The following is a 15,495-nucleotide window of genomic DNA, read 5'->3' on the forward strand; positions in this document are numbered from 1 at the left end:
CTCAATACATATTTTAACAGGTAATGCTCTAGGAACCATGCTGAGCAAATACCTCTTAAGATTAATATTTTAATTTGTATTACAATTGAAACTTTAATTTTATGGGATGGAGTGTTATTGGGCTAAGACACGTTTACCAAATTCTACACTACATTATATAATGTTACATTCAGTTAAGAGGATTTTAGTTGATACCATTGACGGAGGTTAAGGCTCAATTAGCGACAACTCAGTAGGCACATTTAACCCCACGGTGCAGTGGAATCGCTGCTTTGGAATCAAAGCCTTAAGGCTGAATTGTGGTCATGTGACTCATTATATATCATCTTGGCCTTTTTGTTTTACTTTTAGTGACACGATTTTTCTTATGTTTAAAATAATGCAGCAGAATTGATAAGGTTCAAAAGTACACAGCCTGCTATACGTTAAATCATATTTTATAATAAAAAATGTGGCTAATATTGTGAGTTTTACATAAAAATAGGTCTCCTGATAACAAAAACTTTAATTTAAGAAATTAAAAGTACATATAAAACAACTAAAGGAGCAAACAACACATACGAAGTGCTAATATGATAATTAGGCTCTTGAGGACTGCAAAGGTCAAGAACACACTAGCTACAGCAGATCTGTGTGTTGGGAGGAGTTAGTATAAGGATGTAAAGATTTATAAAGAAACATAAGAAGACACTTTCATGGTCTGGACCTGGGGCATCGTCTGTCCACACACAGAGTAAAAGGGCAGCTGTAATGAAGCAGCTTACACAGGCTGCTCCTAGGGGTCAGTCTTTCCCTGTCTCTCCCTGTCCCTGACTGGTCTGCCCCACTGTGGAATGGCCAGCTCCTTCCTTTTTTGGTGCTCAGTCCTGAAGGTGGGTTAGTTACAGGCAGGGCTACAGTCCAAACACTCACTGCCTCCTGCTTCTCCACCATGGTTTCTGACCCCACTCTATCCCAAGGCAATTCCACTACGGGGTCCTCATCTGTGTGTTTCATGTGGACTCTCCTATGGAGAGCAGACCTGCTGGGGTTGATTGGTTTCAGCAGCTCTCTCCACTGTTGGACTGTGATCTCATAGCAGATCCACTGCGGACTGCTGGCCAGAGAGCCACAGTTGGCTTCAGTCTGGGTCCCTAGTCTAAAAACACAGGGCAGAGATCCTCAAGCTTGGTCAATCCACACATTGCCTTGGTGTCTCTGTCTGCATTACCCTATTCCAAAATAAACACAGCTCCGTTTACTAAGTAGCTGAGTCCAAAAAACTTATTAAGTGTTTATGTCTTAACAACTTAGTGGCCATTAGAAAAAATAATACACGTAAGTTGAAAGATAAATAATAGTTTTATTTTATAGTTAAATAACTACCATTACTCAGTACTAGAAAATGTACACCTGTTGGGCATTGCACAATTTCTTAATCCTCATTTCTCGATCTGCATTGATTTTCACTGCACATGCTTTTTTCACAGCAAGCACCCAAACCTCTGCTTTGCAAAGATGTGACATTACTGAAAGTAATATAGTGTGATCTCATGTTGAAACCACTAATTATTGAAGCTAGTATCTTAGCAGTGTTTGACAGATGTCAAGTATCTCTGTGTTTCCTTCAAAAGTTTAAAATATATTGCGGTGCCCCCACGAGTTGGCTTGCTCCCCGGCGGCACCTTGATGCAGTTTCTGAACCGTGTTAACGAGAAGGATGGTAGGTTGCCTGACACAGAAGAACTTAAGGATGACTAAAGAAACATGGTGTGTTTTTTCTCAGAAGGGATTAGTGGGCACAGCAGAAATGCAGTGCATTAGGGATAGTTCACTCTAGTTGATTATGAAGTACGGGTAACAGTTACAATAAGAGTCGTGAGAAAAATTCATCATTTAGGAAGAGTCTTTGGAAGGGCTCAGTGTGAAGGATGGATAAAAATTACGCTGAGATGAGGAAAGTAGAGACGTAAAGAGTCAAGGGAGCCAGTTAGTGCCATGACAGAGGAGTCACCACTGAATGTGGCTTTGGATGAGGCCGCTCTGTCAGAGATGTACATATGGGCTAATGCTGGGGAGATGCTAGTGGGATCCCCTCCTGTAATCTACGTCCAAGGGGATGAGGACTCTCTGCCTTGTTTCCTGGGAACTTGCTCCATCATCATTCCCTTCCCTTCCTCTTCTGTAATTCTAACATTGCCCTCTCTAATCTCTTCCTTTCCTTCAGCATAGCCACGAACCCACTGAAACCTGACTTCTTCCTTATTACTCCTATAATTATGTCCACTCTTGTTCAGTATCCTCCATATGGCAAGCCCAAATTCTCAAGTGAGACCAAATTCATTTGTCTCACTTCACCAATTCTCCACTTCCTATTCCTTCCCTTCTCTCTGGACACACTTCCTTTATCTCCTCTGCAGATGTCTCTACCTCTGTTATCTCTTTACACGGAAATTCTCTCTGGAGCTTAGTGCAGCCCTCTTCTCACTCCGTAAGTGTGGCCTGCCCTCACCTTAGGTTCTCCTCTTATTCACCAAACTTTTGCCCAGTCAGGCCCCCCCCACACCTCCCTGCAGTCACACTGAACCCACTGCCATGCCTCAGCTTACCATGCTCTTTGATGCCTCTGTGCCTTTCCATGTGTATTCCCTCGTTCCTGAACTAGACACATAATCTGTAGAGCCGAATGCAAAATGAAAATGTGGGGCCTCTTGGCCAAAAATGACTAAGAATTTCAAGATGATGACATCAGAGCATTAAGCCAAGCAGGGGTCCTTTCTAAGTCGGGCCCTGAGTGCATACGCAGGTCCCTCTCCTTGCAGCTGGCTCTGCCTCATCCTTTACTGACCCTTTAACGCTCATCTCAGCTGCCTCTCCTCCAGGAAACCTGCCTGACCACACGTTCCCACCATCTGTGTAACGCTCCACTCCTATGTACACCTTGACCCCGTTCTTCTTCTCTGTAGGTGCTGCTTTCCTTGCCTACCTTCCTGACTGAACTGTGATACTATGAATAGCAGGGATTGGGTATCTTTGTATCTCCAGCACTTTGGACCATGCTTGGTAAAATTTAGTCCCCAGTGAATGTAAGTAATGCAGTGGAGGCAAAGAGTAGGAAGAAGAATGTACATAGGACCAAGATTTGGACAATGAGAAAGAGAAAAAACAAATCCAAAGATATGATTCTCTGTGAACTGGATGACCGTTCAAGGAGGCAGAATGGAGAGGAAAATCACAAGTTGAGGGGAGTTGATATTGCAATCTAGAACTGGTTGAAAAATCCAACAAATCTGACCTCTATGTAAATGAACATTTTTGAAGTTGTTTCGAAGTTTACATACAAAATCCCAAATGAGGAACAGGAACATAAGCTTACATCTAGGTTAATCCTACCAAAAACCAAACTAAGGCCAGCTTTTCAGATGGGTCCTGTTAAGTACCTGCTGTTTGCCCTGTCTATGGAAGGGATGCTGTGTGCTAGGAGGAGGCTGTAATGTTGGAGAAAGATTCGTGAAGTCTTCTTCTACCATAGATTCCCACCAATTGCCCATCTCCTGCCATAGTGACCTTTCCAGATAAGACATCTTGTGGGGGAAGAGTGATAACTGGCATGCCAAGCCACATGGTGCCTCCACAGACCATTGCATATATTTACGTGCACGGGGTGGTACTGTCAAGCCAACAGAATGGCACAACCAGAGCCAGGATAATCTACACCACGCTCAGAGCATCATAGTGATTTTTTTATTATTTGGTCTTAATGTAATTCCATAAAATACATGTCTCATAAAAACCTGTGTTTAAAAATATCTTGCTTTCGATCTTCTGGCTATGAGAGTGGCTGCAAGCGAGCTCTACATTTTTTAATAAAGGAGCATCCTGCTGGCCGTGGTACCACAGCAAGAGTCCAGAACACTATGCCAGCATCATCAGATTTCTCGGAGGTATAGTTTTACGGGAAAAATTTGTCTTTAGAAACTGCGGGGGGAAACAACCACAGGCAAATGAAAGATTAAATATTTTTAATGTGAGAACAGTTAAAAATTGTGTGCATTATTTGATGCTCTACGTAGGATTGTTAGTAGACTTAATTGTAGAAAATAGTCAAAGATCAAAATAAAGGAAGGAAAAGGAAGTATGTAACTATTGAAGGAGCACATTGGCTTTCTCTGGTTGGTCCTGAGATGGTGGCAAAAACATGATGGATGGCAGCCGTCATCCCTGTCTGGGAGTCCTGGAGTGATTTCTGCAGAGGTTGTGGGTCAGACTTCTGTTGTCATGTGTGGTCTGGCCATTGTTCATTTGCATATTCAGTCTCTCAATAATAATTGACTGTCAAGAAGATCTCATAAGCGGTTGTAGTTAAAATTGAGGTATCAGGATTTACAATATAATAAATAGGAGAAAAAATGAAAAGCCTACTACCTTTTTTTTTTTTTTTTGCGGCACGTGAACCTCTCACTGTTGTGGCCTCTCCCGTTGCGGAGCACAGGCTCTGGACGCGCAGGCTCAGTGGCCATGGCTCACGGGCCCAGCCGCTCCGCGGCATGTGGGATCTTCCCGGACCGGGGCATGAACCTGCGTCCCCTGCATCGGCAGGCGGACTCTGAACAACTGCGCCACCAGGGGAGCCCCCTACTATCATTTTTGAGTGCTACTGTGTTACAAGAACTTCCTATGGCACTTATTTTTATATATTTGAAACTGAAAACAAGAAATTTATGTTATTGATCCCATATTGAGGTGGAGAAACAGACCCACAAGACTTGAACTTGTCCAAGAACAGGAGTAAGGTTTTTCAATGTATTGGTTTCTCTTGTGGAAGAGGGCTTAAAATTACTTCTAATGCTACATCTGTGTATCATACGATTATATTATGAGAATATCGGCATGAATGTATGAGGTTGCTTTAATTATGAGTAACACATCAATAAGATGCTATCCACTAATCTACAGACCTTATTTGAATTTGTCAGTTATCAAACTGTTGCTCTTTTTTTGTTGTTACTCCAGGAGATGATCCCAGACCCCTGTTCCTATTAGTTGTTTGGGTCTTTAATCTCCTCCAGTCGGGGAAAGCTGATCAGCTTTCATTTGTGTTTCAGGACTTGGACACTTTGAAGTGTACCGGCCAGTTATATTCTAGAATGCCCCTCTGGTTAGGTTTGTCTGATGTTTCATTCTGATTAAATTCAGGTTAGGCATGTTTTTGCCAGAATATCACAGACTGTGTACCCTTCTCAGTGCCTCACATCACGAGGTATGGGCATTGATATCTCTCATTTCTTATAATGTTCACTATGGTAACTTGGATAAAATACGACTTTAATTTCTCCCTTTGTTATTAAAATGTATCTTGTGTAGTGACATTTTTAGAGCATGGAAATACTCTGTATCTCTTCAGACTTTTGCCCACTAATTTTAGCAACTATGATCATCTTTGCTTGAAACAAATTTGATTGTGTGGTGTTTGTAAATGGTGATTTTCCATTTTCACATTCCTTCTCTATTTATATGTTGGAATTATACTGTAAGGCAAAGTTTTCCCTTCTCTCCTGTTTATTAATTTATGTGATTATTTATATCAGGAGAGACTCATGGATAGTTGTTTAATTTTATTAGTTATAATTCATCACTATCATTAATTATTTTGTAGCTTAAATTGTCCTATATTATCCTTGCATTTATAAATATTTTGCTCTACATTTTTTATTACATGCTCTTTAGCACAACAATTTATGATTTTCTCAGATTTTTCCAATTTTATTGACCCAATAAAGTTTGCTAGTAACAATTAAATAGATTTCTGTATGCATTTATGTGATACAGTTTAACAAAACCCATTGTTCTGTACCTGTGAAGGGGTGTAGTGAATGACTAACATGTACATAGTTCCTTTAGTTCAATGGTCTTACTCACTACCACCTCCTTCTGCACCTGTAAAAAATAATATTACCCATTCCTCCAAAAAAGGGGGCATTAAAGCACCAGAATATTCCACATAAAACTCATTTTAGCTGAATATTACACATAAAACGTATTCAGGTCAGCATTTATTCTAATTAATCAGAATTATAAAATCGGCAATATAGGAAAGATAAAATCTAGTTATACCAAAAAAACCCTACATTTCATGTGCATTGTAACATTTATCAAGAGAAAATAGTCCTCATTATTCCTTTCAAGTTTATTGCCTTGAACACTACTATGTCTGGCAATAATATTATGAGCCCTGCTTTGTTTCTATTTTCATTTGCTTATGTTAGGGAACTTCATTTTTCTATGCTGATGCAATTTCCCCCATCACTGTTATATTCCTCTGGTCATTTTAATAACAGGAAATATACACATCCACACTTGTGTCACCATCTGACTAAGAGCCCTTTATGTTTGTTTCTGACAAATTATTATCAGTTAATTTATATACAATTTATGGTGGTGATGAGAACGAACCTGGGAAGGATACGGTTTGAGGTTTATAAACTAAACTCGGCTAACGCTGGTCCTGACTAATAAATCAACATCTAATGCTCTGCTATCATGTACTAATTAATTCTTCCTTTCCTCCCTCATATTAATTTAGTGTCATTCCAAGTCTTTTGGGGAGAGTGCTTGCAGCTTTCATCAGGAACACTCTTATGCCTTGCCAGAGATTTTTTATTAATTGCAGTAAATGCAGTGATTTTGAACAACCAAATTTAGAAAAGAAAGATGAGTTTGGAAGATGGTTCTCCCCTTTGGCAAGTCTGATATTTCAGGATCTCAATAAATCTTTTTGAACCTAATTGAACTGGAAGCAATTTTTTCACATCTTTTTTAATACTCAGATAGTCTGGTAATCCAATTACAAGGACTCTTATATTCCAACATTCATATTAACATGAACTTCAAAATACAAAATAAAATAAATGTAACAAATTAGTTCAGTACTCCTAGTCATAATAAGCTATTTCACTCTGATGACAAAGACTACGTTTGCATGTAATTTATATTCACACATGGCCAAAAATATTCAAGTAAGCATTTAAAACTCTGGTAGCCAGTTGAATCTCCTGTGTACAATTACAAGTATTTTTTTTTGGATATTTTAATTTTTTTCTGAGTTTAATGATTTGAAAACCACATGATAGAGTCTTTTTTAACAATATGGTCTAGTGAGGAATTAAATAGAAAGTCAAGACACCGTATACCTTGAATGGCTGATAACTATTATGTGAACTTAAATACCTCAGCCATTCATCATACTTTGCTATGTGTAAAATGTGAAAACAGATACTCTCCTCCAACTTTCTTCCATGTACATTATAGAAGAACAGAAAAACTAAATGTTATAAGGGAGGGAAGACCCAGCGAGTGGTAACTTCTGCCTCAGAGGCCTGTGTGGGTCTGCAGTAATGGAGTCTCTCTGAGTCCATGACCAAAGCCGTATATAACTCAAGTTGTATATAACTCAAGACTAGGAGCTGGAGAGGGTGGGAGCAAGGCAAAGAAAAATTACTCCCATGACGAGGCATAGATTTCCCAATAACTGGAGTCAGAATCAGGACAGCCCTGGAATGTTCTGTCTTTCCAAACTAATGCTAGCTTTTGTGCGTATAGATTTTTCATTCTTTATTGAGCCTTTTCAAACAGTTCAACATTTTAGGAATGCACAAAAGTTTTTGGACATCATGGCATGCTTGGAAAGAACCCCTTACTTTAGTCTCTGTCAAGAACTGGAGTGAATGCAGGAGTTCCCAGGCCCTGCTGTTGCAGTGAGGAATGAATCAGAGGTCCTGCAGTCAGCGGTGACCTTGGGCCCAGGTGCTTTGGTGTGCGATTTGCAACCTGCCTAAGGTTGGCTCAGCTATGCAGCTCAAACTCAGGATGGTAAACTAGGATGGGAAAAAGGACTTGAAATAATGCGATGTAAACTATGTGATGAAAATAATATAGTTGTTTGGGGAAACTCTATTATTTTAACACCACGAAGGCAAAATGTGTTAAAAACATGGACAAGGGAAAAACACACCTACTCAGCAAATTGGGTTCAATGTGTGTAAGGTTCAAAGAAAGATAAACAGTTGTAAAATCTGTTGGTCAAGGGTTACCATGCCTTTTAAATGACAAACTGCCAAAGGTTACTATAGGCATAAGCTTTGCTAGAAACTGTTCTTTTAAAAACTAGATGCTCAAATAAATCAATTCTGTTAGGGACATTGAGAAAGGTGGGGGAAGAACATAAAGCACAGATCAATCTTTCCTTTAGGTTTTATTTAGACTGCTGGACATGAAAATATGTGAAACTGTTTCACCTTTTAGCTTCTACTTTATTAGCAAAACAGAACTTAAGAGTTCCCTTGATGTTATACAGGATTATATAAATTGGGTCCGTGTCATTATCTCTAAACCTATAGAATTTTGTACCTACTCAGCAACATTTTTATGTTCCTCTGAAATTCCTACAACTAAATAATTATATATCAAAACAATTCTCCTTGTAAGGGAATTCTCTTCATATCTAAATTTATTAGGAAGGTGTTAATATTTCTAGCACGTAGGTTATATTAAAAACAGAGACTACCAGGGGAAATTTTAGCTCAGAAGGTCTCATTCTTGTGTCTTTAAACTGCATTTAAGAAGGGACATGGGAGATACATTGTTAAAATTTCTAGCACATTTAAAAAATCTTTTTATAGCACTTAGCACTAAATGTGATAGAGATATTTGTATTCCTGCTCTATCTTCTACAAGGGAGTAAGGGGCTTACACTTAGTTTCCTTGGTTTGTTATTTTTCTATCCCCCTACAGCAGCATTTCACAAAATATGTTCCTTGATGCTGACAGGTTTTAAGAATAATGAAAAGAATCTCTATCATTTAAGCAAAGGAAACCTGGGTTAAGAACATTTAAACAAATTTTTAAATTTAATATCCTATAACTCGTCAACAGTTGAGTAAGTTCTGATGCTAACCCTACATATTTTCGACTGCCTGTTAAAATATTTTGCTATTGCCACAATTAAGACACAACACTGGGCTTCTCTGGTGGCGCAGTGGTTGAGAGTCCACCTGCCGATGCAGGGAACACGGGTTTGTGCCCCGGTCTGGGCAGATCCCACATGCCGCGGAGCGGCTAGGTCCGTGAGCCTGTGCTCCGCAACGGAAGAGGCCACAACAGTGAGAGGCCCACGTACCGCAAAAAAAAAAAAAAAAAAAAAAAGACACAACACTGCTTCATCCCACAAAGACCCTTTGTGCTTCACAACATTATTAGCTCCTCCATCCCAAACCCACGTAGACATTGCTTTGCAGTCTGTAAGTACAAAACAGTTTAGCCAGTTTCAGAATGTGATACTAAAGGAATTATAACGTATCTTCTTTTGTATCTGTCTTCCTTCAGTCATTAAAGTGTTTTTGATATACATGTTATTTTTTTTGATATACATGTTACTAATAAAAGTAAGACATTCACTTTTTTTTTTTAGCCGCTCCGCGGCATATGAGATCCTCCCAGACCAGGGCACGAACCCGTGTCCCCTGCATCGGCAGGCGGACTCTCAACCACTGAGCCACCAGGGAAGCCCAACACTTGCTTTTGTTGCTGCGTACTATTATAATTGTGAGGAGACCAAGTTTGTGGATCTGTTCCGTCAGTGGGCATTGGAGTTGGCTTTAGTTTAGGCTGTTAAGTATAAAGCTGCTCTGTACCAGTCTTTGTTGACATAGTTTAATTTCTTTTTGGTAAATACCGAGGAATAGAATTATTGAGTCACTTGTTAAATATACGTTTAACTTTTGAGAAACTTCCAGAACATTTTTCATCCCCACCAGTGATGTATGAGATTTCCTGATCCACATCCTCCTCAGCACTAGTGTTAACTGCTTTTTAATTTTAGCAATTTTATTGTGTGTGAATATTTTATTCCATAAATTCTATTTTTCTTTGCAGAATTGACATTTGAAATGAAAATAAAACTTCGTTATTTTTACTTCTTTCTTAATACTTATTCTTTCTCATTCGTTGAAAATATGTTTTATTTATTAAAAATACATATAACTGCTGCTTTAAAATTTTTGTCTATTAGTTGAAACATCTGGGTCATCTCAGGATCAGACTCCATTGATTTTCTTCTGAGAATGTGTTCTATTTTCCTGATTCTTCATATGTCTATTAATCTTGGATTATACCTTAGGTATTATGAATATTAACTTAAGGAGATTCTGAATCCTGTAAGATTTCTCCGATGAATATTGTTTCATATGTTTTAGCAAATAATTTTCTTCACTGAGTTTGAGCTGTAAACTGTATTCCTTAGGATGCAGCTGGGTCTTAGCCCAGATCATTTGTCTTTAGCCGAGATGTTTTCAGTCCATCCTATACATGTGGTTTCAGGGGTCAGTCGGAGATGTGGGTAGAAATATTTGGGGGATTCTTCCCCTCTCTTTAGCTTTCAGTGTTTCCCAACCCCACTTTCCAGGTATCTCTGGCCAGAAAGACGGTACATGCCATAGAGACTGAACTTGGCCCAAGGCTACAAGCAAAAGAACCTTGATAGCTCCCAGGCTCTAATCCTCTCAAAGTGTGCATTCCTCACCAGAGTCTTTCTGTTGCTGTTCACTCTTCAGGTAGTTGCTTTTCCTATTATGTCCAAGATTTTCTGTTGCATTTTGCAGAGGGTTATCTGGTAGAGACTTAGTTTGTCACGTTTAGAAGCAAAATCCATCCATGTTGTAGCTTATATTTTCATGCTCCTGGCATGATTTAATAAAAAGAATTTCTTAGTTTGAATGGAGACCAATGCATCTTTTTCTTTAAACTTTATGATTATTGCTTAATGTGTTACATTTACCTCACCCAGGCAATGGAGATTTCCTCCTATATTTTCCCAGGAAGAGTCAGTGTTTTAACTTTCTCATTCAGAACTACAATTAGCCAAATAGTATTTTACAAAGCTAAGCTTTTTCTAGAAATATTAATAAATATGAAGTTTAAATTTTACTTGGGAGATCATGTTTTTGTTTATTCTTTGTAACATATCTATTATATGTTATTATCTAACATATCTATTATTACTCTTTTTAGAAACAAAAATAAAAATATCAGTTGTCACCAATTAATCAGTCTATGAGTGAAAGTACCACATTGGTCTGTGGAAATTACATCAACAAAAATATTTTATCAAACTAACTTTTCTCAGGTAACTAAATTAAGTTCCTCAAGTCAAGCATGTAATTAGAATTCTATTTCAATGCTTGAAATAATTTCTATTTTATGAATTAAAAGAGTAATCTTTAATCCTTTCCTTTTATGAATGAAGCTCTAACCATACAAAATTTAGCAACCAAACTAGAATCTTTCACTGACTATATCTTAAATAAAAGATTAAGTCCACAATCCTAAGATATATTTTTGCAATACTCTATAGTTTGTATTAACCCTTTAATTATATTGTAAACAGAAAAAAATGGAGAAGCGTGAAAATAAATAGCTGAAAATAAACAGCTGAGACATAGAACTAATAACCAAAAAGTTAGAGAGTAATAATAGATATATTACAAAGATTAAACAAAAACATGATTTCCCAAGTAAAATTTAAAGTTCATACTTATTAATATTTCTATAAAAAGCTTAGCTTTGTAAAATATTATTTTCCATAGCACTTAACATGTGTATGATATGCATAGGTGGTATCCTTAGCATTACCTGTATTCGATTTTAAGCTTTCTTAAAAGTAGGTCTCCTGTCCTACTCATCTCGCTATCCCCAACTGTAATATTTTCAAAATGGTGTAAATTGTATTGTAAAAAGAATCTCACAGGTGGTCAAGATTAAAAACGTTATATAAAGACCCCTAGATATATAGAGTACTTTGATAAAATAAACCAGGTAGTTTACACATGTCCATTATGTCTGTTGAACTTCATCTTGACAATTAATTTTGATTAATATAAAAATTTCAAATTAGAGCATATTTCAGTACTGAAACCACAATTTCAACAGTTGTCGATACCTGCACATTGTCATTGCTCATTGAATAGCATGACAAGTGGGATTAAGAAAATAAACCCAGTAAAATGTGGCTAAATATAATTGAATAAGCAAGAAATGAATAAGAAGCCATCGTCTAGAAACCTATTGGATATTGGACTGCATATGCATTTCCTCCTCTTCTCTTTCATTTGTATTTCTTTTTCCAATTTAATTTTTTTAAAAAGATGATGTAATGGTTAATTTGTCATGTCAATTTGACTGGGTCACGAGGTGCCCAGACACTTGGTCAAATATAATTCTGGGTTTGTCTGTGAAGGTGATTGTGGATGAGATTAACATTTGAATCAGCAGACTGAACAAAGCAGAGGGTGCTCCCCAATGTGGGTGGGCCTCCTCAAATCAGTTGAAGGCCTGAATAGAACAAAAAAAGCAGACCCTTCCCTGGGTAAGATAGAATTCTATTGGCAGTCTTGAAACTGGGACACTGCCTTTTGCACCTACTTGGGACTCCAAGTGAAACAAGCCTTTTCTTGGGTCTGGAGCTTGAGGGCCTTCCTACTTGGAGCCACACCATCTGCTCTCCCAGATCTCCAGCTTGTTGACCATCCTGCGGATTGTGGACCTCATCAGTCTCCATAATCACGTGAACCAATTCCATACAGTAAATCTCATCTATATTACCAGCGATAACGAGAGACACTGCAGGCCAAGCCTGCCTGGCTGGGGAGCAGAACCTGAGCGCAGAGACCCAGCACGCAGGGCCCCAGTACGCAGGGCGGACCGGAAGTCGGGGATCGGAAGTCAGTCCGCTGCCTTTCCTGCCCTGGGTTTTGTGAGGGGCTCGCCGTGTGGCAGCCGTGCAGCCTGCGCCTCCGGCTGGGCCGTTGCCCCAGGGCAGCGGGCGGCGTGCCGGCCACGAAGGTGAAGGGAGCTCCCGGGTTGAGCAGGCTGCTTCGGGAAGAGGACTGATTTGTGCTCCCCGGATTTATAACCCTCAGTCATCGGGTCAGAAGCCGAAGCCCGATAGTCCTCTCAGACCGCCGGCCGCCTGGCGTTTCTCAACATCTTCCTGTGGTTCCTTAGAACAGTTCAGGCCACGCGGCCACTTCAATTTGGTCAGATTTCATTTTGGGAAGAAACAGTGCAGCGTGTGGTAAAAGCTCAGGGTTTCCGCGGTGTCCGGCGCTCCAGCATCTCTTCTGCAGGATGTCGTTCTTCTCAGCGCAAACACGAGGTTCTGCGCCCAGCCCGGTGCGGTCGCAGGGGAGAAGAGAAGGAGGAGAAGATGCTCTGATGATGCAGAAGTTGGTTTCAGGTAAGCTGGTTTCCAGTTATGCCGGTTTTGAGATCTCTGATGCCACGAATGGTTTCCAATGCCCGACTGAGGTTTCACAGGCCGAGCGACGCCTGGTCTCCCGTTGCCCCGGGGCCCCTTTGCAGCCAGACTTTCATTCGAGGAAAATGGGCTTAGCCAGGAGTTTAGTGGCAGGTTTTTCGTGACGGAAGAAAGGCTGCTGGCGGGGTTCGTCCCAGGAGCCCAACACCGTTAATGAACTGTTGAACAGTGGGCTGGCCTGACCTCCGAGCAGCTTGCGACCTGTCTTGGCCCATCACTGAGTTTGCCGGGTTGGGACTGGTGGGTGGGCAGGTGGCTGCTTCTTCACCTTCACCAGCACTCCCCAGAGCACCCGGCCTGGCCGGGGCGGGCTGTAGTTGGCTTCTATGGATGGCCCTGCCGCCCTGCGGCTTCCTGGGCCCCCCTGCGCTCCTTGGTCGTCCAGTCCATTGTGCCTCCAGAGCCTCAGCTCTCGCCAGATGCAGCCCATCCTCCAGTCACAGGTCAGAACCCGCTTTGCAGAGTGTAAGTCTGGAAAAAAATGCACTGCCCTTCCCCCAAACCCCTCCCTGCCAGGCCTCCCTCTTGCCTCAGGCAGGGTCCTCGGTTGCCAGATCCCACAGGAGGAGGTCATTGCCTTGTGCATCAACCACAGGCTGGGGCACTGGACGGCCCTCTGGCTTTTTGTTGTATCGGAGGCACTGAGTGAAGATGGTCAGATATGTGTATATTCTGTTAAAAAATCGCTTGAAAGACTATGATGTTCCTTTGTCCTGGGTACCAGCCAGACACAGAAGGCGCAACAGCTAAGTCAGGGGAGTTTGGGGATAAAGTCTTGTCATCCTTCTGCAAACAGTTTTCAGGGAAGATGAGTGTGGAGCCTGGCCAAGAGGGGAGGCTTCCCAGTGCTGAAAATGTGGTGTGTGGAGCCTCTGGCCAGGAGCTCCCGCCCAGCGTCTGTCCAGAATCTGCTGTTGGAGAAAGAGGTTTGAAGATCAACTTCAGCAGTGGTTGTCTGAAAACTCAGGAGCATTTACAGATTCAACTTCCCTTCCCCTTGACCTTCCTCAGATTCTGGCCATCTCTGCCTTAGACTATTGGAGCTGGGATGAAAACATTTGCAACTACTAGCCCTCAGGATGAAAGGACAGGAGCCACTGCAGCTGTCAGAGGCAACAGGCACATCTGTGAAGCACTTGGAAAGGCTGATCCCAAGTTCAGGGGAAGTGGAAGTTGCCTCTGAGCTCCACGTCTCTGCACTGCTAGACATGGTAGACATTTGAGCTGCCTGACCTGAAAGAGGGAGGGTCTCTCCAGAAGGTTTTGTTTTTATTAAAAATAATGTTATTCTCAGATACTTGATGCACTGTTGGAAAATGCTTTTTATATCATGTAAATAAACCATTTGGATGTCAAAAGAAAAGGGACATTATATAACAATAAAGGGGTCAGTTCTTCAAGAAGACATAACAATCCATAATGTGTATGCATTTACCAACAGAATATCAAAATAAATGAAAAAAAAGGTGATAAAACTATAAGGAAACATAGATAAATTTACTTTTATAGCAGGGGATTTCAAGACACCTTGGTCAGTATGGACAGATAAATCAGGCACAAAATCAGTAAGGATATAGTTTAACAGCACCATCAATCTGCTGGATTTCAAGAACATCAGATTACCCATTTTTTTTCAAGCTCACATGGAACAGTCACAAAGATAGACCGTATTTTGTGGCATAAAACATACCTTAACAAATATAAAAGAATAGACATAATATAAAGTAGACTCTTATAGTGAGATTAAACTGGAAATTAATATCAGACAGATGACTGGAAAACGTAGGATACTGGCGATCAAACAATACACTTCTAAAACACATGGGTCAAAGAAGAAGTCTCAAGAGAAATTAAAAATATTTTAAACCAAATAAATAAAAATTAAACTTTTTCAAAGTCAAATTGAAATTTGAATTTAAAAATAAAACATCAAAATTTGTGAGATGCAGCAAAAGCAATATTTACAAGAAAACTCATAGCATTGAATTCACGTATCAGAAAGAAGGTAGAGCTAAAATCCATAACGTAATCTTCCTTTATGAAACAAGAGAAAGAAGAGGAATACAAATTTAAAAAGCATAGAAGTAAAGAATTAAAATTAGAGCAGAAATGAATGAAATTGAAAACAGGAAAACATAGAAAAATCA

General features: G+C 40.0%; 2 pseudogenes; one reads left to right on the plus strand and one right to left on the minus strand.

The window, feature by feature from the left end:
- The window catches only part of LOC115842302 (eukaryotic translation initiation factor 2A-like), a 134,985-nt pseudogene extending 122,396 nt beyond the window's left edge, over positions 1-12,589 (minus strand).
- Positions 12,590-13,674: 1,085 nt separating this feature from the next.
- On the plus strand, positions 13,675-14,571 carry LOC115842301 (germinal-center associated nuclear protein pseudogene; annotated as a pseudogene).
- The last annotated feature ends 924 nt before the right edge of the window (positions 14,572-15,495 follow it).

Source organism: Globicephala melas, chromosome 2, assembly GCF_963455315.2.
Source record: "Globicephala melas chromosome 2, mGloMel1.2, whole genome shotgun sequence".
Lineage (NCBI taxonomy): Eukaryota > Metazoa > Chordata > Mammalia > Artiodactyla > Delphinidae > Globicephala > Globicephala melas.